Source organism: Cebus imitator, unplaced genomic scaffold (genome assembly GCF_001604975.1).
Source record: "Cebus imitator isolate Cc_AM_T3 unplaced genomic scaffold, Cebus_imitator-1.0 Scaffold83, whole genome shotgun sequence".
In the NCBI taxonomy this organism is placed as follows: domain Eukaryota; kingdom Metazoa; phylum Chordata; class Mammalia; order Primates; family Cebidae; genus Cebus; species Cebus imitator.
The window spans coordinates 734,422-756,455 of record NW_016107398.1 but is presented as its reverse complement, the minus strand read 5'-3'; the positions used below and the strand labels follow the sequence as shown (position 1 = coordinate 756,455).

Genomic DNA, 22,034 nt, shown 5'->3' with positions numbered 1-22,034 from the left:
GAGAAGGGTTATTCCAACACTTATGCATTGCATATTCTAGATGAGGGAGACAAGATGTAAATGTACAAAATATTAAGGCCAAGTAGAAACCCATTTGAAATGAAAACTCATTCCTGTGGCTCCCAGGCCTGTTAGAGCAGGACAGCTGGCAAAAACCCCTTGCTCAGCTGGAGGAGATTTCAATCAGCAAACTTATCTGTACCTAATGGAACAGGGTCCAAATTTGTCACTAGACCATGTTTGAAGGAACAGGCAATTTGTTCAAGTCATTTTGGATGCAGGAAATCCTGTGTTTACTACCTAGGAAATACTACATAAAAATTTGGATTTTTTCCCCTTGTAATGCTCTTTTGAATTGAAATTTGGCAACAGAGCTACTGCTGATAAGAATGTGGCTCAGGAAATGACAACACAGTGATAGCAGATCATACACAATAGACCTTGCTTCTTTGTTTTCACTCTGGTTCTCAAAGATAGTTGATAGACTTGATTCCTTTCAGGAGTCTAGACACTCCCAAGTTCATTCTAAGCCCACGTCTCTAGCACTAATGCTTCAGGGAGGCATTGCCATCTCCCTGAAAATGTCTCCAGTACATAAAGAAATGTCTTGGGGTGGCTGGCAAGATGGCTGAATAGGAACAGCTCCAGTCTGCAGCTCCCAGTGAGATCAGTGCAGAAGGTGGGTGATTTCTGGATTTCCAGGTACCAGGCTCATCTCACTGGGACTGGTTAGACAGTGGGTGCACCCAGCAGAAGGTGAGCAGAAACAGGGTTGGGTGTTGCCTCACCTGAGAAGCACATGGCCTTGGGGAACTCCCTCCCCTAGCTGTGAGAAGCTGTGAGGGACTGTGCACCCCAGCACAGATACTATGCTTTTCCCACAGTCTTAGCAACCTGCAGGCAAGGTGATTCCCTTGGGTGCCTATACCACCAGGACCCTGGATTTTAAGCACAAAACTGGGCAGCTGTTTGGGCAGACACTGAGCTAGCTGCAGGAGGTTTTTTTCTTTTTTTTATTTTTCTTTTTCATTTGTATAATTATGTAGTCCTCAGTAAAGGAGGTTTTTTTCATACCCCAGTGGTGACTGGAATGCCAGTGAGACAGAACCATTCACTCCCCTAGAAAGGGGGCTGAAGCCAGGGAGCCAGGTGGTCTAGCTCAGCGGATCCCACCCCCATGGAGCACATCAAGCTGAGATCTACTAGACTGAAATTATTTTTTTTTAAAAATATACTCCTGGATAAAGGAATTTATTACATTAATATACTATAAGTTCAAGAATGATTTACTCACAATTTAGTAATGACTTTGTGGAAAGTACAGTAAAATGTGTGAGCAATTTTAGTTATGTATTGTTTGTTGGATTCTAAAGTACTCCACAGGTGTTTTGGTATATTCCTATTTGGGGTTAGCAATCTACTTTTCTGGTTAAACATCACATGAGGATTACACATTTATCTTCTCACCAAAACAGTCTCCTGTAGTATATGTAAATAGGACAGGTCACTTTTTCTCTTAAGCTAAATGCGATAGTTCTGGCTTTGCTCATTTGCTTTCTAGCAGCCTCCCCATGTTAGCCTTGCCACATGGTCAGTCTTCTGTTTGGTAGGTTTTATAAATCCTAAAAGTTCTAGTTCAGAAACAGCTCTAATAAACAGAGCATGGATAATTTTATTCATTTCTTCTGAGGTTGCAGAATTTGCATCCATTTTTTCAGCAGCTGTCACAACTGTTGCGAAAGCCTCTGACCAGTCCTCAAGGTTGGTTAGCCTGCTACATTCTAGGTGCAGTTTAAATGCTATGCAGATGTCTGGGGTGAAATTTGGAATGCAGCCTTCTTCACTTTTCAGTGCTTCATTCTTTAGATAATAGTAAGGATTGTTGAGTGCAGTATGGAGGGCAATTCACAGAGCAGCATTTAAATGCTCACAAAGGGCATGGGCAGCGCTGAAGTACACCACCTCATGGAGATGCTGTGTCTCAGGAGGCAGAAGGTATTCTCTCACTAGACAGACAATGAAGTTCACCTCATTTTCTCTGAGTACTTCAAATTTGGTTGGCTTCGTACTTCTTCTTAACTCCTTCATTTCCAATAAGGACTTCTGAAGATGATAGAGGTCTGTCTTCTGAAGCCCCTTTGGCTGTGACCCAAAAGCACCTTCTTCCTCTTTGGTTTAATTGAGGTTCTGAAACTGGGCCAGGAACTCCTCTGTTCTCTTAGCTGTGCTGGCAGGGTGCTTTTCACAAGACTTAAAAACCTTGAAACATTTCTCAAGTATGGTCATCAATTCATCCTTTGCCAACATCCTCAGCAGTTGCAAGACTGATGCATACTCCTCTGAATCCCATATGTTCTTTTCTAAACATGTGCAGTAGAACTCTCTGATCTGTCAGTCCAGTGGATACTTGGGAAGAGAATAGGTAAACTTATGAAGACATCTCAAAACCAGGAAGTAATTCATATGATAAACATGCAAGTTTTCTAGTAATAATTGTGTTTTCTCCTTCAAACATTTCCCTTGGTCAAGAGTGCCACTTGCTTTTCTAAAGCTTACTTTTCCACGTACCTCCTAGGAGATGGAAGATGCTGAATATTTTCACATTGATTATTTGACAAAAAATTTATTTTTCTTTTGGCTTCTGGAAGATTACAGCACAGTACACTTAAGGGCTGGGAATAGAAATGCTCTAATAGAGAAAGCTGAAGTCCTTTTATAAAGTTTTGAATTGAGAAATCATGATACAAAAAGATATTGGTCAGAACCTGTAATACTTTTTCATTTATTTGAAAGGGAAACTGAGTAGTAAGAAATAGCTTATCGAGTACTGTAGTCAGGTGCTCCCTGCAAGGCAAAGATTGGAACAGTTCTATGCACAACAGAGATGATACTGCATGAGGAAGCAATCGATGGATGGTAATAGGAGATGTAGTGATTCCGAAAATGAGAATTAGTGGAAATTCATGCAGATGTTGACTATTGGCACAGAGATCTTTCTCTTTTTGGAGTTTGGCTTAAAAAGAAAGCAGCCCTTAGACACTGATGAGGTGGCCATGGTCTCAACTGGCTCTGTGGATTCCAGATCTGATTGAAATTCTTGATGACAGCACAGAAGTCTGAAGTCAACCTGGGATGCTCAAGCTTGCCTAGGGGAGGGACCTCTGTTATTACTGAGGCATGAGGAGGTGGTTTTCCCTTTACAGTCTAAACAAAGCCCCCAGAAAGTTCACACTGCAGGTTGGCAAAGCTGCTGTAGTCAGACTACCTTTCTAGATTCCCCCTCACTGGACAGGGCATCTCTGAAAGAAAGGCAGCAGCTCCAGTCAGGGGATTATAGACAAAATTTCCATATCCCTGGACAGAGCACCTGGGGGAAGGGGTGGCTGTGGGCGCAGCTTCAGCAGACTTAAATGTTCCTGCCTGACAGTTCCGAAGAGAGCAGTGGATCTCCCAACACAGCACTCAAGCTCTGCAAGAGGACAGACTGCTCCCTCAAGTGGGTCCCCGACCCCTATGCCTCCTGGCTGAGAGACACCTCATACAGGAGAGCTCCGGCTGGCATCTGGTGGGTGAAGGAACAGGCAGCAATCTTTTCTGTTCTATAGCCTCTGCTGGTAATACCCAGGCAAACAGGGTCTAGAGTGGACCTCCAGCAAACTCTAGCAGACCTGCAGAAGAGAAGACTGTTAGAAGGAAAACTTACAAACAGAAAACCATAGCATCAACATCAACAAAAAGGACATCCACACAAAAACCCCATTTGAAGGTCACCAACATCAAAGACCAAAGGTAGATAAGATAAATCCATGAATGTGAGACAAAACCAAAGGTAGATAAGATAAATCCATGAATGTGAGAAAAATGTGTGCAAAAAGGCTGAAAAATCCAAAAACCAGAACACCTCTTCTCCTCCAAAGGTTCACAACTCCTCATCAGCAAGGAAACAAAACTGGACAGAGAATGAGTTTGATGAATTGACAGAAGTAGGCTTCAGAAGGTGGGTAATAAAATTTTCTGAGCTAAAGGAGCATGTTCTAACCCAATGCAAGGAAGCTAAGAGCATTGAAAAATGGCTAGAGGAGTTGCTAACCAGAATAACCAGTTTAGAGAAGAACATAAATGATTTGATGGAGCTGAAAAACACAGCTTAAGAACTTCGTGAAGCATATACAAGTGTCAATAGCTGAATCAATCAAGTGGAAGAAAGGATATCAGAGACTGAAGATCAACTTCAATGAAATGAAGTGTGAAGAGAAGTTTAGATAAAAAGAATGAAAATAAATAAAGCCTCCAAGAAATATAGAACTATGTGAAGAGACCAAACCTATGGTTGATTGGCGTACCTGAAAGTGATGGGGAGAATAGAACCAAATTGGAAAACACTCTTCAGGATATCATCAAGGAGAACTTCCTCAACCTAGAAAGATAGGCCAACATTCAAATTCAGGAAATACAGCAAACACCAAAAGGAACTCATAGAGAAGACCAACCCCAAGACACATAATCCTCAGATTCACCAAGGTTGAAATGAAGGAAAAAAATGTTAAGTGCAGCCAGAAAGAAAGGTCGGTTTACCCACAAAGGGAAGCCCATCAGACTAACAGTGGATCTCTCTGCAGAAACCCTACAAGTCAGAAGAGAGTGGGGGCCATTATTCAACATTCTTAAAATAATTTTCAACCCAGAATTTCATATCCAGCCAAACTAAGCTTTATAAGCAAAAGAGAAATAAAATGCTTTATAAATAAGCAAATGCTGAGAGATGTTGTCACCACCATGCCTGCCTTATGAAAACTCCTGAAGGAAGCTCTAAATATGGAAAGGAAAAACTGGTAACCGCCACTGCAAAAACATACCAAATTGTAAAGACCATTGACACTATGAAGAAACTGCATCAACTAACAGGCAAAATAACCAGCTAGCATCATAATGACAGGATCAAATTCACACATAACAATATTAACCTTAAATGTAAACAGGCTAAATGCCCTAATTAAAAGACACAGACTGGCAAATTGGATAAAGAGTTAAGACCCATAGGTGTGCTGTATTCAGGAGACCCATCTCACATGCAAAGACATGCACTCAAAATAAAGGGATGAAGGAATATTCACCAAGTAAATGGAAAGCAAAAAAAGCAGGAGTTTCAATCCTAGTCTTTGATAAAACAGACTTTAAACCAACAAAGATCAAAAAAGGCAAAGAAAGGCATTACATAATGGCAAAGGTATTAATGCAACAAGAAGAGCTAACTATCCTAAATATATGTGCATCTAATACGGGAGCACCCAGATTCATAACGCAAGTTCTTAATGACCTACAAAGTGACTTAGACTCCCACACAATAATAGTGGGAGACTTTAATACCCCATTGCCAATATTAGACAGATCAATGAGACAGAAAATTAACAAGGATATTCAGGACTTGAACTCACCTCTAGATCAAGCAGACCTATTAGACATCTACAGAACTCTTTACCCCAGATTAACAGAATATACATTCTTTTCAGCACCACATACCACATTTTTGGTATGTTTTTGCAGTGGCGGTTACACTTATTCTAAAATTGACCACATAGTTCAAAGTAAAACAACAAGGTGGCAGCCTATAGGCAAAGAAGACAGTCCTCACTAGAAACCACCCTGATACATTGATCTTGAACTGCTAGCCTCCAGAACTGTGAGAAAGTAAATTTCTGTTGTTTAAGCCACCTAGTTTATGGTATTTTGTTATGGCAGATAGCAGACTAATGCAGAAGATTTTTAAAAATAATACTTCTATTTGATAGAAGCCTGGTTGGAGGATGTAGCTTAAAATGAGAACAACTAAGCCTGCTAACTGTTCCCTAGAAAAAAGCAGCCCACCCAGTGCAGGGGTCATGGTCTCACAGCAGACGTCTCCATGTGGCAGAGCCCCCTCTGGGCATCTTGTTCTCAAGAGAAAAAAGAACAGAATAAGCTTAGCATAACCTATTATTATTCTGAAGTTTACCAATCCCTAGGGCAGTGTGAGTAAATGTGTAGGGAGAGGCCAGAAGAAAACTCAGTTCTCATTGGAACCAGGAGAAGGGAAGAATTCTCCTCTAAAAACGTGTATGCTTTCTGAGCTCTTATGTGTTTATAATAGAGGACAGAGTCAAAAGGGGTTGATGCTTCCTCATGGGCTCCAACTTCGTTTCTTTTTCCAAAGGGAAGGAAACTGAAGGGAGGGCTGGCAGGGTGTTTAAAATCTTTTTAGGGCATAACAGTTTAGAGAAGTTATTTATAAAGGGTGAGGTACTGAGGAGCATAGTACTCATTCAAATGGTTATTAGGGCATAACTAGGAAGACATAAGGGCCCCTTAGAGTATGCTTGTTTCTGTCAGTCATCATTCATATTTCTATTGTCAGCTAAGTCTCATTCTTCTCTTCTCTCCCCTTCTCACGTCACTCATTCTTTCCATCCATCACTCTCTCCTACTCCTCATCCCTCTCCTTTGGAGCCCATTTCCTATAAATGTCTTATAGTAATAAAAGAATCAAGAGGTAGTTTGGAGACTTTACTTTGCCATCCCTAAATCCTTGTCAATTCCTATAAGACACCCCAAGTATTACATGATTCAAGTACAGTTAGTGTGCTTGCTCTTCATTTGTTCAGGTATCCATTCATTCCACACACATGTGCTGAGGGACCACACATACTGGGTACTTTTTCCAAATACTGAATATTCCTATAAACAAAATAGGTTAAAAAAAACTGCCTTTGTGAATCTTATACTCTAGTATGGGATGGGGGTGACAGATAATACACAAAGCATACAAGTTAGATGTGTGTGTTAGAAAGCAAGTCCCATAGCACAATAGAGCTGCGTAAGTGAGATTGGGATTGTGGGGTCAGGGGAACTTTAAATAGGGTGGTCAGAGCAGGGTAGGCCTCACTGAGATGGGATCTTTTGCATAAAGACCTGGTAAGATAGTCCCTTGGATAATGAGGGGAAGCGCATTCTAGTCTGAGGGATATGCAGTGCCAAGGCTCTGAGGTACACACATTCAAGAGAAAGCAAGGAAGACTAGGCACAGTGGCTCATACCTGTAATTCCAGCACTTTGGGAGGCCAAGATGGGTGGATCACTTGAGGTCAGGAGTTTAAGACCAGCCTGGCCAACATGGTGAAACCCTGTCTCTACTAAAATTACAAAAATTAGCTGGGCATGCTGGGAGGCACCAGTAATCCCAGCTACTCTGTGAGAGAGAGAGAGAGAGAGAGAGAGAAGAGAGAGAAGAGAGGAGAGAGACAGAGAAAGAAACAAACTACCTGGCTGGCATCAATGAGCAGAAATGACTCAGGGATGACTTGAGAAAGGCATGGAGCAGGGGTCGTCACATAGGATCTTGTTCATAGTAAAGCCTTTGGCTTTACAAGTTTAATAAACTCTGAAGTAAATGGGGACGATTGATGAAATGGGAACTTTTGATTGCTGTATCAACACATCACAAAGATAAATCCTCTAAGCCCAGTAAATTTCTCTCTCTCTACCCCCCTTTCTCTTTTGCAACTTGATTACCACCTCTAAGCCTTATTAAATAGATGTGATTAAGGCATCTCTGCTTGGGTTTGAGTCAGAGTCCATGAGATGCTAGAATGGTAGTAACCATTTATGCTGGGAGTTTTTGGTAAACAATACAGTCTGGTTACTAATTTTTTTTTTTAAAGTTTACATTTGCTACTAAAATGTTTCCTCCAAATATCTAGGTCTTGGTCTCTTTTAACTAATTTTATCTGTTACAGAGATTTTTTTTTTAGTCAAAAACTTAGGTCTTTGACTCTCTAACAGGAGGAATAATGGCCTTCTAAAGATAACCATGCCCTAATCGTTGAAACTTGTGAATATGTTATTTCATATGGCACAAGGGACTTTGCAGATGTGGTTAAGGTTGCGACCTTGAGCTGGGGAGATTTTTGTATAATAGATTATTTGAATCGATTTGATCTAATGAGATAAGTCCTTAACAGTGGAGAACTTTTCTTACATGTAGTCAGAGAGAGAGATGACCATGGAAGAAGGGTCAGGAAGAAAGAGGAAAGAATGGCAGTTCTTTGAGTGTACCTTTTCATACAGTTTTGACTTTGAAAGTACAATCATGTGCCATATAATGACATTTCAATCAGTGCGTATACAATGGTGGTCTGATAAGTTTATAATTAAGCTGAAAATCTGCTATTACCTAGTGATACCATAGCTGTTGTAACATAGTAGTGCAGTTACTTTATTTTTTATAAATGTAATAAAGCCTAGATAGACAGTGTTTGTAAAATCTACAGTAGTCTATAGTAGTGTCTTAAGCCTCCACATTCACTCACCACTCACTCACTGAGTTGCCCAGACCAGTGTTCTGTCCCGCAAGCTCAATTTGTGGTAAGTGCTCTCTATAGGTGCATTAATTTTCTCTTCTTTTCCTTTTTCCCTTCCCTTCCCTTCTCTTTTCTTTTTTTCTCTCCTTTTCTTTTCTTTCTTTCTTTTCAAGAGCTAGGGTCTTGCTCTGTTGCCCAGGCTGGAGTGTTGAAGTGTGATCATAGTTCATTGTAACCTCCAACTCCTGGGCTCAAGTGATCTTTCTAGCTCAGTCTCTGGAGAGCTAGGACTACAGGCACAGGCCACCATGCCCAGGTAATTTAACAAAATTGTTGGTAGAGTTGGGGATGGTCTCACTATGTTTCCCCAGTTGGTCTGCAACCTTTGGCCTCAAGCAATTTTCCTGCCTCAGCCTCATAAAGCACTGGGATTATAGACTTGAGCCACTGTGCCTGGTCACAATTACCGTGTATACGATATTTTTTTACTGTGCCTTTTCTATGTTTAGATACACAAACACTTACCATTGTGTTACAGTTGCTTACAGTACTCAATATGGTAATATGCTATACAGGTTTGTAGCTTCAGAGCAATAGATTATGCCATGTAGCCTAGGTATATAGTAGATTATACCACCTAGGTGTATATAAGTATATGCTATGATGTTTGCACAGTGATGAAATCACTTAAAGACCAATTTCTCAGTATGTATATCTGTCATTAAGGGATGCATAACTGTATGTTACTAGCCTACATATTTTAAAAAAGCAAATCAAATCAATAAGGATGGGAGGAGGTGGAGCAATATGGCCAAATAGAAGCCCCCACCAGTTGTTCTCACCACAGGGACACCAACTGAACGACTATCCACACAGAAAAGCATCTTCATAAGAACCAAACCCAGGTGAGCAATCATAGTACCTGATTCTAATTTCATATCAACGAAAGAGCCACTGAAAATGGTAGGAAAGACAGTCTTGAATTGCTGATGCCACCTCTCCCCCATCCCTCAGCAGAATTTGCATGGTGCAGAGAGAGAATCTGTGTACCTGGGGAGAAAGAGTGCAGTGATTGTGGGACATTGTATTCCAACTTAGTGCTGACCTGTCACAGCAGAAAGCAACAAAAGGAAGAACTCAGCTGGCGCCCGTGGAGGATGCATTTAGACCACTCCTGGTCAGAGGGGAATCTCCCATCCCAATGGTCAGAACCTGAGTCCCAGCAAGCCTCATCACTGTGGGCTAAAGTGCTCTGGGGTCATAAATAAACTTGCAAGGCAATATAGACCACAAGGACTGCAATTCCTGGTTAAGTGCTGGTGCTGTGCTGGGCCTGGAGCCAGTGGATTTGGAGGGAACACAAACTGGTAAGACTACAGCTCAACTGCAGGCGGCACACCTCACAGCTCCAGGAGAGACTCCTTCCCTCTGCTTGAGGAGAAGAGAGGGAAGGGTAACAAGGATTTTGTCTTGCAACTTGGGTATCACCTCAGCCACGGTAGGATAGAGCACGAGGCAGAGTCCTAAGGCCCCCATTCCAAGCCCTAGCTGCCAGATGACATTTCTAGACACACTCGGGCCAAAAGGGAACCTCCTACCTTGAAGGGAAGGACTCAGGCCTGGCGGTTTTATCTGCTTAACTAAGGAGCCTTTGGGCTCAGAATAATCAGCAGTAGTACCCAGGCAGTACTCACTGTGGACCTTGGTCAAGATTCAGAGATGTTCTGGCTTCAGATGTGACCCTGTACATTCCCAGCTGCAGTGGCTCTGAGAAGGGACCCCTTCTGTTGTGAAAAGGGGAGGTAAGAGTAAGGAGAATTTGTCTTGCAGCATAGGTACCAGCTGGGCCACAGTTGGATAGGGCACAAAGTGGGCTCTTGGGGTACCCAATTCCAGGCCTTGGCAATTTGGACAGCATTTCTAGACCTGTTCTTGGCCAAAGGGAAGCTCACTGCCCTGAAGGGAGAGTCTGTGGTCTTACAGCATTCATCACAATCTGGCTGAACAGCTCTTGGACCTTGAATGAACATTGGTGGTAGCTAGGCAGTACTTGCCATGGGAATAGTAGTGGCCACAGGGAGAGACTCCTCTGCTTGTGAAAGAGGAGGAAGGACTTTCTCCTGTGCCTTGGGTGCCAACTCAGCAGTAGTAGAATAGAGTACCAGGTAGATTCCTATGGTTCCCAACTTCAGACCCTGGCTCTGGGATGGCATCTCTAAAACCACCTAGGATGAAGGGACACTTACTGCACAGAAAGGAAGGACACAAGCCTGGCTGGCTTCACCACCTGCTGATTGTAGAGCCTTAGGGCCTTGAATCAACATAGGTGATAACCAGGTAGTGGTTACTATAAGCCTTGGGTGATATATGCTGGCTTCAGGTCTGACCCAGCACAGTCCCAGTGGTGGTGAACCACAGCGGTGCTTGTGTCATTCCTCACCCAGTTCCAGGTAGCTCAGCACACACACACACACACACACACACACACACACACACACACACACACAGAAAGAAAGAGAGAAAGAGAGAAAGAGAGAGAGAGAGACACTCCATTTGTTGTTTGGGAGAAAGGAAGGAAAGAGAACATGAGTCTCTGCCTGGTAATCCAGAGAATTCTTCCAGATCTTATCCAAGACAACCGAGGTGGTACCTCTAGAAATCTACAAGAGCCACAGCATTACTGGGCTTGGGGTGCCTCCTGAGGCATATATGGCTGCAGTGCCCCCTGAGGGGCACTTACATCACACTTAGACTTAGATCACAATACTCAATTCCCTTTGAATAATTGGAAAGCCTTCCCAAGAAGGACAGGAACAAACAAGCCCAGACTGTGAAGACTACAAAAATGCCTAACTCTTCAATGTCCAAACACTGATGAACATGCACAAGCATCATGACCATCCGGGAAAACATGACCTCACTTAACAAACTAAATAAGGCATCAGTGGCGAATCCTGAAGAGACAGAAAAGTGTAACCTTTCATACAGAGAATTCAAAATGACTATTTTAAGGAAGCTCAATGAAATTTATGAAAACACAGGGAAGGAGTTCAGAATCCTATCAGAAAAGTTTAAAACTGAACATAATTTAAAAGAATGAGGCAGAAATTCTAAAATTGGAAAATACAGTTGACATCCTGAAAAATGTATAAATGTCTCTTAACAGCAGAATTGACCAAATAGAAGAAAGAATTACTAAGCTTGAAGACAGGCTATTTGAAAATAAACAGTTGATCAGGCCACACACATACAAAAACCTACTAAAATAAAACATTGGAGAAATTTCCCAGGACACTGGTTTGAGCAAAGATTTCTTGAGTAATATCCTGCAAGCACAGGCAACTAAGGCAAAAATGGACAAATAGGATCAATTACATCAAGCTAAATAGCTTCTGCACAGCAAATAAAATAATCAACAAAATTAAGTAACAACCCACAGAATGGGAGAAAATATTTGCAACCTATCCATCTGACAAGGGATTAATAAACAAAATATAGAAGAAACTCAAACAACTCTATAGGAAAAAAATCTAATAATTTGATTAAAACATGGGCAAAAGATCAGAATAGACATTTCTGAAGAGAAGGCATACAAATGGCAAACAGATATATGAAAAAGTACTGAACATCACTGATCATAAGAGAAATGCTTGGACCCAAGAGTACATATATACAGTGGAGTACTATTCAGCCATTAAAAGAATGAGATCCTGTTATTTGCAACAACAGGGATGAACTGGAGGCCATTATGTTAAGTGAAATAAGGCAGCCACATTATGGAGATAGAGAGTAGTATGCTGCTCATCAGAATTTGGGGGAGTTAGTCAGAGGGGAGGGGAGTGGGGATGGCTAATAGATACAAAAATATAATTAGATAGAATGAATAAGATGTAGTATTTGATAGCACAACAGGGTGACTACCATCAACAATAATTTAATTGTACATTTAAAAATAACTAAAAGTATAATTGGATTGTTCATAACACAAAGGAAGGATACATGCTTCAGGTGATGGATACCTCATTTTCCTTGATGTTATTATTATGTATTGTATGCCTGTATCAAAATATCTCATGTAACCCATAAATACATACACCTACCATTTGCCCACAAAAATAAAAAATTTTAAAAAATCAGTAAGAATTAGGAGGGAAAAACTGACTAAATCTGAAAGAAAATGGAAGCAAATTAATCTAAATGCATTTTTTTTATGGTTGCTATAAAACCATACTGAAGAGGGAAGACAAAGAAGAAAGAATAAATCCAAGTAACTTATGAACAGTTTTTAATTATATAATCCTTGTTCTGGACCAGAGTGGGATGTGGGGAGGGGATGTAGAAGAGGGAAGAAGTATGAACAAAGCCTGAACTTTTTTTAGTAGGTTAGTTTTAGTAGTGTTACACAAGAAACAATTCTGAAACTCATTTAGATTAATATAGAACTGAGCAAATGAGTACATGTGTCCACGTGTTAGGAGTTAGGATTCTCACTGTGAAAGAAGGAACATACAAATACAGAATGGGGTAAGGCAAGAAAGAATGCTGTATGGATGGGGTAGAATTTGAGGTATCAATATGAAGTCATTATTCCTAAAACGTGTGTATGTGTATGCATGTTTCTGTGCATGTATGTGTTTGTGTGTTATGTGTATATCTACATATACACATTTTCTCCCTCTGTGGAAAAGGTTAGAAGCAAAGTTAATCTTGATCTTTAATACTATTCCCCACTAAAGGGCATCAGAGATTTTTGGAGAAATGTCTGACTCCATTACCCTGCAGCAGGGTAAGTGTAAAATAAACCTGGAAGCTTTTGTTATGTCAGATAGTTAAAAAATGCTTTTCTAAAGATGGGAGAATATTACAAGGACACAGGAGAAAGCTTGAGAGGGCTCTGTCTGGTCAAATCTGGAACCATTTGAGCCTAACATAATTAAACATGAATGAATTATAAACTGCTGTGGGGGGAAATTTATGAGCTGAGGAATTCATGAGCCCTTACTCATAATAGGTAAATTAATTAATGCAGGAGATGAGAGGGAACTCGCTTACTGTAGAATGCTGAGAACCAACTGGTAATTATGGACAGAGTGCTGGAGCTGAACAAGCATCATTTGCAGCCATCATAGTAAAGATTCAGCAGATGCTAAATCTAGGAGAAATTTTAGATGAGGAGCAGACCACATATTAATTGTAAGAGAGAAAAAAATCATATAAATATACACGAAAGAAATTGGGCAACACCTTGACTGAGTGATCAAAATGTATATCATCTATGGGAGACAGATGAAAATTGTGCGTCCTCAGGTAGGACACCCTGATACCAACTATGCTATATTCCAGCTGAGAATGCATATCTTCAAACTAATAAAAAGAAACATCAGACAAACACTAAACAAGGAAAACTAGAGTTTAAAAAAAGATGAGAGGACCTGTATTCCTTGGCTTGTGGTCCCCTTTGCATCTTCAAAGACAGCACTCACATTACTCTCACCTCTGTTTCCATCCTCATGTCTCCTCTCCCTCTGACTCTACTGTCTCTTTCTCATAAGGCTCCTTGTGATTATTACACTGGCCCTACCTGGATAATCCAAATAAGTAATCTTTCTTTCTTAAAATCCTTAACTTCATCACATCTGGAAAGTCCTCTTTGTCATGTAATGTAATGTATTCACAGGTTCTGGCGATTAGGACATGAATATTTTTGGGGAGCCATTATTCTGCATACCATAGACTATAATTCAAAAATGTCAATGTCATAAGAGACAGACAAAGCCTAGAGAGTATGAGAGAGTATGAGAATATGACAACTAAATACAATACCTGATTTTGATTAGATCTTTTTCTGGAGCAGGAAAACGCTATAAAGAACATGCATTATTATGTCAATTGACATGATTGGAACATGGTGGTATGATCAGATATATGTATCAATATAAATATGAAGCTGACATATGTACGAAGTTGTATAAGAGCATATCTTTGTTCTTAGGAAATGCACACTGAAGTACTTAGGAATTAAGAGCTGTGATGTATGTAACTTACCCTCAAATGGTTCAGAAAAAAATTATGTGTACATGTACACACAAAGGAAGAGCAGGAGAACAAATGGTGAAGTAAATGAATAAAAGTTTTAGCTATACAACAGAAACAGATTTATCTATAGAACAAAAAACAAGTGAATTTGGGAAAGAAAGCTGTTTCTGGTACTATTTTTATATTGAAACTTTCTGTGAGCTTGAACTTACAAATAAAAAGTTGTTTTTTTTTTTCTTTTTGTATTTTTTTTTTTTATTTGGGCTCTGGGATACATGTGCACATCCTGCATCCTGCAGGATTATTGCATAAGTACATACATGCCATGATGGTTTGCTGTCTCCATCCCCACCACCATTGCCTATATCAGGCATTTCTCCCAGTGTTATCCCTCCCCCTCCTCCCTGCCCCCCACACCACTGTCTCCTGCCTCCCCTCCCCTCCTCCCCCGCAACTAGCCCTGTGAGTGGTGTTCCCTTCCCTGTGCCCAAGTGTTCTCATTGTTCATCAACCGCCTATGAGTGAAAACATGCAGTGTTTGGTTTTCTGTTCTTGTGTTAGTTTACCGAGAATGATGGTTTCTAGGTTCATCCATGTCTCTACAAAGGACATGAACTTATTGTTTTTTATGGCTGCATAGTATTCTATGGTGTATACGTGCCACATTTTCTTTGTCCAGTTTATCATTGATGGGAATTTGGGTTGGTTCCAGGTCTTTGCTATCGTAAACAGCACTGCAATGAATATACGTGTGCATGTGTCTTTATGATAGAATGATTTATAATCCTTTGGGTGTGTACCCACTAATGGGATTGCTGGGTCAAATGGGATTTCTATTTCTAGTTCCTTGAGGAATTGCCACTGTCTCCCACAATGGTTGAACTAATTTACACTTCCACCAACAGTGTAAATGTGTTCCTTCTCCACATCCTCTCCAGCATCTATTGTCTGCAGATTTTTTAATGATTGCCATTCTAGCTGGCATGAGATGGTATCTCAATGTGGTTTTGATTTGCATTTCCCTAATGAGCAATGATGATGAGCATTTTTTCACATGTTTGTTGGCCACATATTTGTCTTCTTTCGAAAAGTGTCTGTTCATATCCTTCGCCCACTTTTGAATGGGTTTGTTTGTTTTTTCCTGTAAATCTGCTTTCGTTCTTTGTAGATTCTGGATAGCAGACCTTTGTCTGATGGGTAGATTGCAAAATATTTTTCCCATTCTGTTGGTTGCCAGTTTACTCTAATGATTGTTTCTTTTGCTGTGTAGAAGCTCTTAAGTTTAATTAGGTCCCATTTGTCTATTTTGTCTTTTGTTGCCATTGCTTTTGTTGTTTTAGTCATGAAGTCCTTGCCTGTGCCTATGTCCTGAATGGTTTTGCCTAGGTTTTCTTCTAGGGTTTTTATGCTGTTAGGTCTAATGTTTAAATCTTTAATTTATCTGGAGTTAATTTTTGTATAAGGTGTAAGGAAGGGGTCCAATATCAGCTTCCTGCATATGGCTAGCTAGTTTCCCAACACCATTTTTAAACAGGGAATCCTTTTCCCATTGCTTGTTTTTGTCCAGTTTGTCAAAGATCAGATGGTTATAGATGCGTGGCATTGCTTCTGTGGCCTCTGTTCTGTTCCACTGGTATATATTTCTGTTTTGGCACCAGGGCCATGCTGTTTTGATTTCTGTAGCCTTGCAGTATAGTTTGAAGTCAGGTAGCGTGATGCCTCCTGCTTTGTTCTTTTTGCTTAGGATTGTCTTGGCTATGCTGGCTCTCTTTTGGTTTCATATGAAGTTTAAAGTGGTTTTTTTCCGTGAAGAAGGTCGATGGTAGCTTGATGGGATAACATTGAATCTACAAATTACTTTGGGCAGTATGGCCATTTTCACAATATTGATTCTTCCTAACCATGAGCCTGGAATGTTTTTCCATCTGTTTGTGTCCTCTCTTATTTCCTTGAGCAGTGGTTTGTAGTTCTCCTTGAAGATATCTTTTACCTCCTTTGTTAGTTGTATTCCTAGGTATTTTATTCTCTTTGTAGCAGTTGTAAATGGGAGTTTGCTCATGATTTGGCTCTCTGTTTGTCTGTTACTGGTGTATAGGAATGCTTGTGATTTCTGCACATTGATTTTGTATCCTGAGACTTTGCCCAGGTTGCTTATCAGCTTAAAAGGAGCTTTTGGGCTGAGATGTTGGGAGTCTTCTACATATATGATCATGTTGTCTGCAAATAGGGACAATTTGCCTTCTTCTTTTCCTACTTGAATGCCCTTTATTTCTTTTTCTTGCCTAACTGCTCTGGCTAGAACTTCCAAAGCTATATTGAATAGGAGTGGTGAGAGAGAGCATCCTTGTCTAGTGCCAGTTTTCAAATGGAATGCTTCTAATTTTTGCCCATTCAGTATGATATTAGCTGTGGGTTTGTCATAAATAGCTTTTATTGTTTTGAGATACGTTCCATGGATACCTAGTTTATTGAGAGTTTTTAGCATAAAGGGCTGTTGAATTTTGTCAAAGGCCTTCTCTGCATCTATTGAGATAATCATGTAGTTTTTGTCTTTTGTTCTGTTTATGTGGTGAATTACGTTTATAGATTGGGGTATATCGAACCTCCCTTGCATCCCTGGTGTGAAGCCTACTTGACTGCAGTGGATAGGCTTTTTGATGTGCTGTTGGATTTGGTTTGCCAGTATTTTATTGAAGATTTTTGCATCTATGTTCATCATGGATATTGGCCTGTAGTTTTCTTTTTTAGTTGTATCTCTTGCAGATTTTGGTATCAGGATGAGTTGGTCTCGTAGAAAGAGTTAGGGAAGATTCCCTCTTTTTGTATTGTTTGGAATAGTTTCAACAGGAATGGTACCACCTCCTCTTTGTATGTCTGGTAGAATTCAGCTGTGAACCCATCTGGACCTGGGCTGCTTTTGGTCAGTAAGCTATTAATTGCTGCCTCAACTTCAGACCTTGTTATTGGTCTGTTCAGGGTTTTAACATCTTCTTGGCTTAGTCTTGGGAGTGTGCAAGTGTCCAGGAATTTATCCATTTCTTCCAGATTTACTGGTTTATGTGCATGGAGTTTTTTGTAGTAATCTCTGATGGTAGTTTGTGTTTCTGTGGAATCAGTGGTGATCTCCCCTTTGTTGTTTTTTATTGCAACTATTCAATTCTTCTCTCTTTATTAGTCTAGCTAGTGGTCTATTTTGTTGATCTTTTCAAAAAACCAGCTCTTGGATTTATTGATTTTTTGAAGGGTTTTTTTGTGTCTCTATCTCCTTGAGTTCTACTCTGATCTTAGTTATTTCTTGTCTTCTGCTTGCTTTTGAGTTTTTTTGATCTTGCTCCTCAGCTGTTTCAATTTTGACAATAGCATGTCCGTTTTCAGTCTTTCCTTGTTTCTCACATGGGCATTTATTGCTATAAATTTCCCTCTAGACGCTGCTTTAAATGTGTCCCATAGGATCTGGTATGTTGTGTCTTCATTCTCATTGTTTTCAAAGAACATTTTTATTTCGGCCCTCATTTGATTGTTTATCCATTGGTCATTCAGAAGCAAGTTGTCCAGTTTCCATGTGATTGTGCAGTTTTGAGTGCTTTTCTTAATCCTGAGTTGTAATTTGAATGCGCTGTGTTCTGAGAGAGTGTTTGTTATGATTTCCATTCTTTTGCATTTGCTGAGGAGTGATTTACTTCCAATTATGTGGTCAGTTTTGGAGTAAGTGCAATGTGGTGCTAAGAAGAATGTGTATTCTGTGGATTTGGGGTTGAGAGTTCTGTAAATGTCTATTAGGTTTACTTGGTCCAGATCTGTGTTCAAGTCCTGGATATCCTTGTTGACTTTCTGTCTCATTGATCTGTCCAATATTGTCAATGGAGTGTTAAAGTCTCCCACTATTATTGTGCGGGAGTCTAAGTCTCTTTGTAGGTCTTTAAGAACTTGCTTTATGTATCTGGGTGCTCCTGCATTGGGTGCATAAATAGGATAGTTAGCTCTTCATGTTGCATTGATCCTTTTAACATTATATAATGCCCTTCTTTGTCTCTTATGATCTTTGTTGGTTTAAAGTCCATTTTTATCAGAGACTAGGATTGCTACCCCTGCTTTTTTTTGCTCTCCATTTGCTTGGTAAATCTTCTTCCATCTCTTTATTTTTAGTCTTTATGAGTCTTTGCATGTGAGATGGGTCTCCTGAATACAGCCCACTTATGGGTCTTGACTTTTTATCCAGTTTTCCAGTCTTGGCTTTTGATTGGGGGTATTTAGGCCATTTACATTCAACATTAATATTGTTATGTTTGAATTTGATCCTGCCATTTTGTTACTGGCTGGTTGTTTTGTCTGTTAATTGACATGGCTCCTTCATTGCGTCGTTATTCTTTACCATTTGGTACATTTTTGCAGTGGCTGGTACTGGTTGTTCCTTTCTCTGTTCAGTACTTCCTTCAGTATCTCCTGTAAGGCAGGTCTTGTAGCGATGTAATCTCTCAGCAATTGCTTGTCTGTAAAAGATTTTATTTCTTCTTCACTTATGAAGCTTAGTTTGGCCGGATTTGAAATTCTGGGTTGAAAGTCGTTTTTTTTAAGGATATTGAATATTGGCCCCCACTCCCTTCTAGCTTGCAGGGTTTCTGCCGAGAGATCCGCTATGAGTCTGATGGTGTTTCCTTTGTGGGTGACTCGACCTTTCTCTCTGGCTGCCCTTAGGATTTTTTCCTTCATTTCAACCCTAGTGAATCTGACAACTATGTGCCTTGTGGTTGCTCTTCTTGAGGAATATCTTTGTGGTGTTCTCTGTATTTCCTGGATTTGAATGTGGCCTGCCTTACTAGGTTGGGAAAGTTCTCTTGGATAATGTCTTGAAGAGTGTTTTTCAACTTGGATTCATTCTCCCCGTCACATTCACGTACACTGATCAAGCGTAGATAAGGTCTTTTTTTTTTTTTTTTTTTTCACATAATCCCATAGTTCTTGGAGGCTTTGTTCATTTCTTTTCACTCTTTTTCCCCTAATCTTGGCTTTTCATTTTATTACATTGATTTGCTCTTCTATCTCTGATATCCTTTCTTCTGCTTGATCGATTTGGTTGTTGAAACTTGTGTATGCCTCGTGAAGTTCTCTTGCTGTGTTTTTTAGCTCCATCAAGTTGTTTATGTTCTTCTCTAAGCTGGTTATTCCAGTTAGCATTTCGTCTAACCTTTTTTCAAGGTTCTTAGTTTCTTTGCATTGGGTTAGAACATGGTCTTTTAACTGAGAGGAGTTTGGTATTACCCACCTCCTGAAGCCTGCTTCTGTCAATTTGTCAGATGTATTCTCTTTTTTTAATTCCCTTGATGGTGAGGAGTTGTGATCCTTGGGAGGAGAAGAGGTGTTTTGTTCTTTGATGGTTTCATCCTTTTCGAGCTGTTTTTTTCCCCCATCTTGGTGGATTTGTGTCCCTTTGATCTGGTTTCAGGAGGAGTCTCTGAGTTGACTTTCTTCTATTGAGATTGGAGCTGTATCTTTTTTGGCCTGTAGAGGGCGTTGCTGGGCTCTCTCCGGTTCAGTCCAGGTGGTCCTTCCCTGGAGTTTGTTTGCAGGTGGGATTGGCCCCGCCTTCCCAATGGTGTCTCTCCCAGAGCTGGATCTTCCTGGTTGGGTTCAAAGTGGCGTATTTGCTGCCAAGCTCTCTAGCAAGGGCTTCAGTTTGAGTTCTGTGGAGGTGGGGCCTGCCGGGCCTTATGGTCTATTTCCCTGCTTTCAACTCTGCCTACCTCTGCGGGATGGTCTGTCCTGCTGGCATTAGTCCAAACTCCCACCCAGCTCCCTGCGACAACTTGCAGAGCCTGGCAGTAGCTGCTGCTCAGATTTGCATCCACTGCCCATGGCACCCCACCGTCTGGCAGGGCTCTCGTGGACCGTGGGTTGCAGGAGGGATGAGGTAAGCACAGGGTCCGAAACGCAGGATGGAGGGGGTTAAGTCCCCTGACTCTCCGAGCTGGCTGCACGTTTCAGGTGGGGATGTGCCGCACCCCCCTGCCCCCTCAGTCTTGATTTGCTCCCCTGAGTGGCCTTCGCCCTGTGGCTACTTCCCTGGGCCTATTTTCAGAGCCCTATCAGTCCCACAGAAAAGAACCGGTCGCCTCGTTTGGAATAGTGAAGTCCTCTAGCCTTCTGAGTCTGGTTTGCTGGGAGCTGCATTCTGGTGCTGGCTTCTCTCAGCTATCTTGGCCTCCCCTCTCCTCCCCAGCCAAAGTTTTTTTTTTTTTAGTTGTGAGTCACGCTTATACATAGCCCTGAACTTTGGACAACATCCCTGATGTGACAGATGGTCCTCCTGTCTTGGGCATCCAGTCTAGAGATGTGAATGTCTCTAAGGAAAGGGTACTCAGTATCTTATTAGACAGCCTGTTCAATTGCTGATTAGCTTTAGGAGTTTGAAATTTCTCTAAGGGTTAAAAAAAAAATGAAACCAATTGGTTGGTCATTCTTACCCATTGATTGTTACCCTGGCTTCTGGTGAAATACGGAATAAATTTTCTTTCTTTTCAAATATTTGAGAACAGTTGCCTTATCTTTGTAATAATTTATTTTGCAGGAGAAAAGTTTGTCAGTGGCTACTTCTCAGTCTATAAACGTCCTCATCAGGATGCACTTTCATCTGGCAGTGTTGCTCTTAGAACACAGTATCTGTGAGACACAACACTCCAGCTGTGTCCACTCCAGTGAAAACAGCAGTAGGCCCATCCATTTAGTTTGATTTTTTCCTTCCTCCTCTTCCAACCACACTCTTCCTAGGTAACCACAACGGCTTCTACAGGGTAAAGCCATGTTAATGTTATACATTGATTTTATGACAAAATCAATGCAGGTGGTTTTGGTGCAATCCAGATGAGTCTCCAAGGATCAGTGTTACCGCAGCTACCTAATAAAAGGAAACCCAGGAATGAGCCTCATTACTGCTGTAGCATAATGTGCTCTAAGCAATTGCCCTTCCACCTTTCCCCTTCTCAAACAGCCAGGGCAAGAAGCTCAAGTTCTTGGCTGTAGCTGATAAACAGTGTGATGAGAACAGTTTGTTTAATTCTAGTTAATGAGTTGGCTGCAGTAAATTCCCAGCAACCAGGAACTGGGAACCTTAGAGGCAGGGCTACAGCATCCTGCAATGGGAGGTTTTAGGGCTGCTCTGTCCAGCTTGTAAAGTGTGAAGCAAAGGTGTGTGGGAGACTGACCTAAGGTCACAGCTCATGTCTGATAGCAATAGAGACAACTCTGGAACTTGGGCCATAGTGTGTTGCTTGGCTGCTGGTGCAAGGCAACAGAATAGGCAGATGGAAATTTAGGATCCAGCTTCTGTGGTGTGTACTTTAATAGCTATAGATACTTTCCGGATTGGTCAGGGTCTCTTTTGCACAGTCCAGCAGGGGAGAAGTCAGTGCCAATTGTCCTACAAGCATTACGTGATAGAGGATTCTTTCCCCAGCGCATTAATTCTTTAGCAGTGAGCCGGATAGGATAGTAGGGCCTGCATGACCCGCTCCTAGCAGTGCCTTTAGCAGACATTGGAAGCCAGCTTTTAGTGTGAACTCACAGGCCATAAAAATGTCAGGTCACTGAACAGCTGCTGCTCTTCAGGGTCAAATAGCTCACATTCAAGGCAGAAAGAGAGGGCTGTTCTCTGTAAAAGGCATTTTAAGA

At 41.0% G+C, this 22,034-nt stretch overlaps 1 pseudogene across 1 annotated transcript; it reads right to left on the bottom strand.

Annotated features, from left to right (window-relative positions):
- Positions 1–1,236: 1,236 nt before the first annotated feature.
- On the bottom strand, positions 1,237–21,793 carry LOC108308142 (annotated as a pseudogene). The gene is made up of 2 exons (XR_001826802.2): positions 21,721–21,793; positions 1,237–3,013 (listed from the first exon to the last, which is right to left on the bottom strand). The product of XR_001826802.2 is annotated as an origin recognition complex subunit 3-like (transcript).
- Between the last annotated feature and the right edge of the window lie 241 nt (positions 21,794–22,034).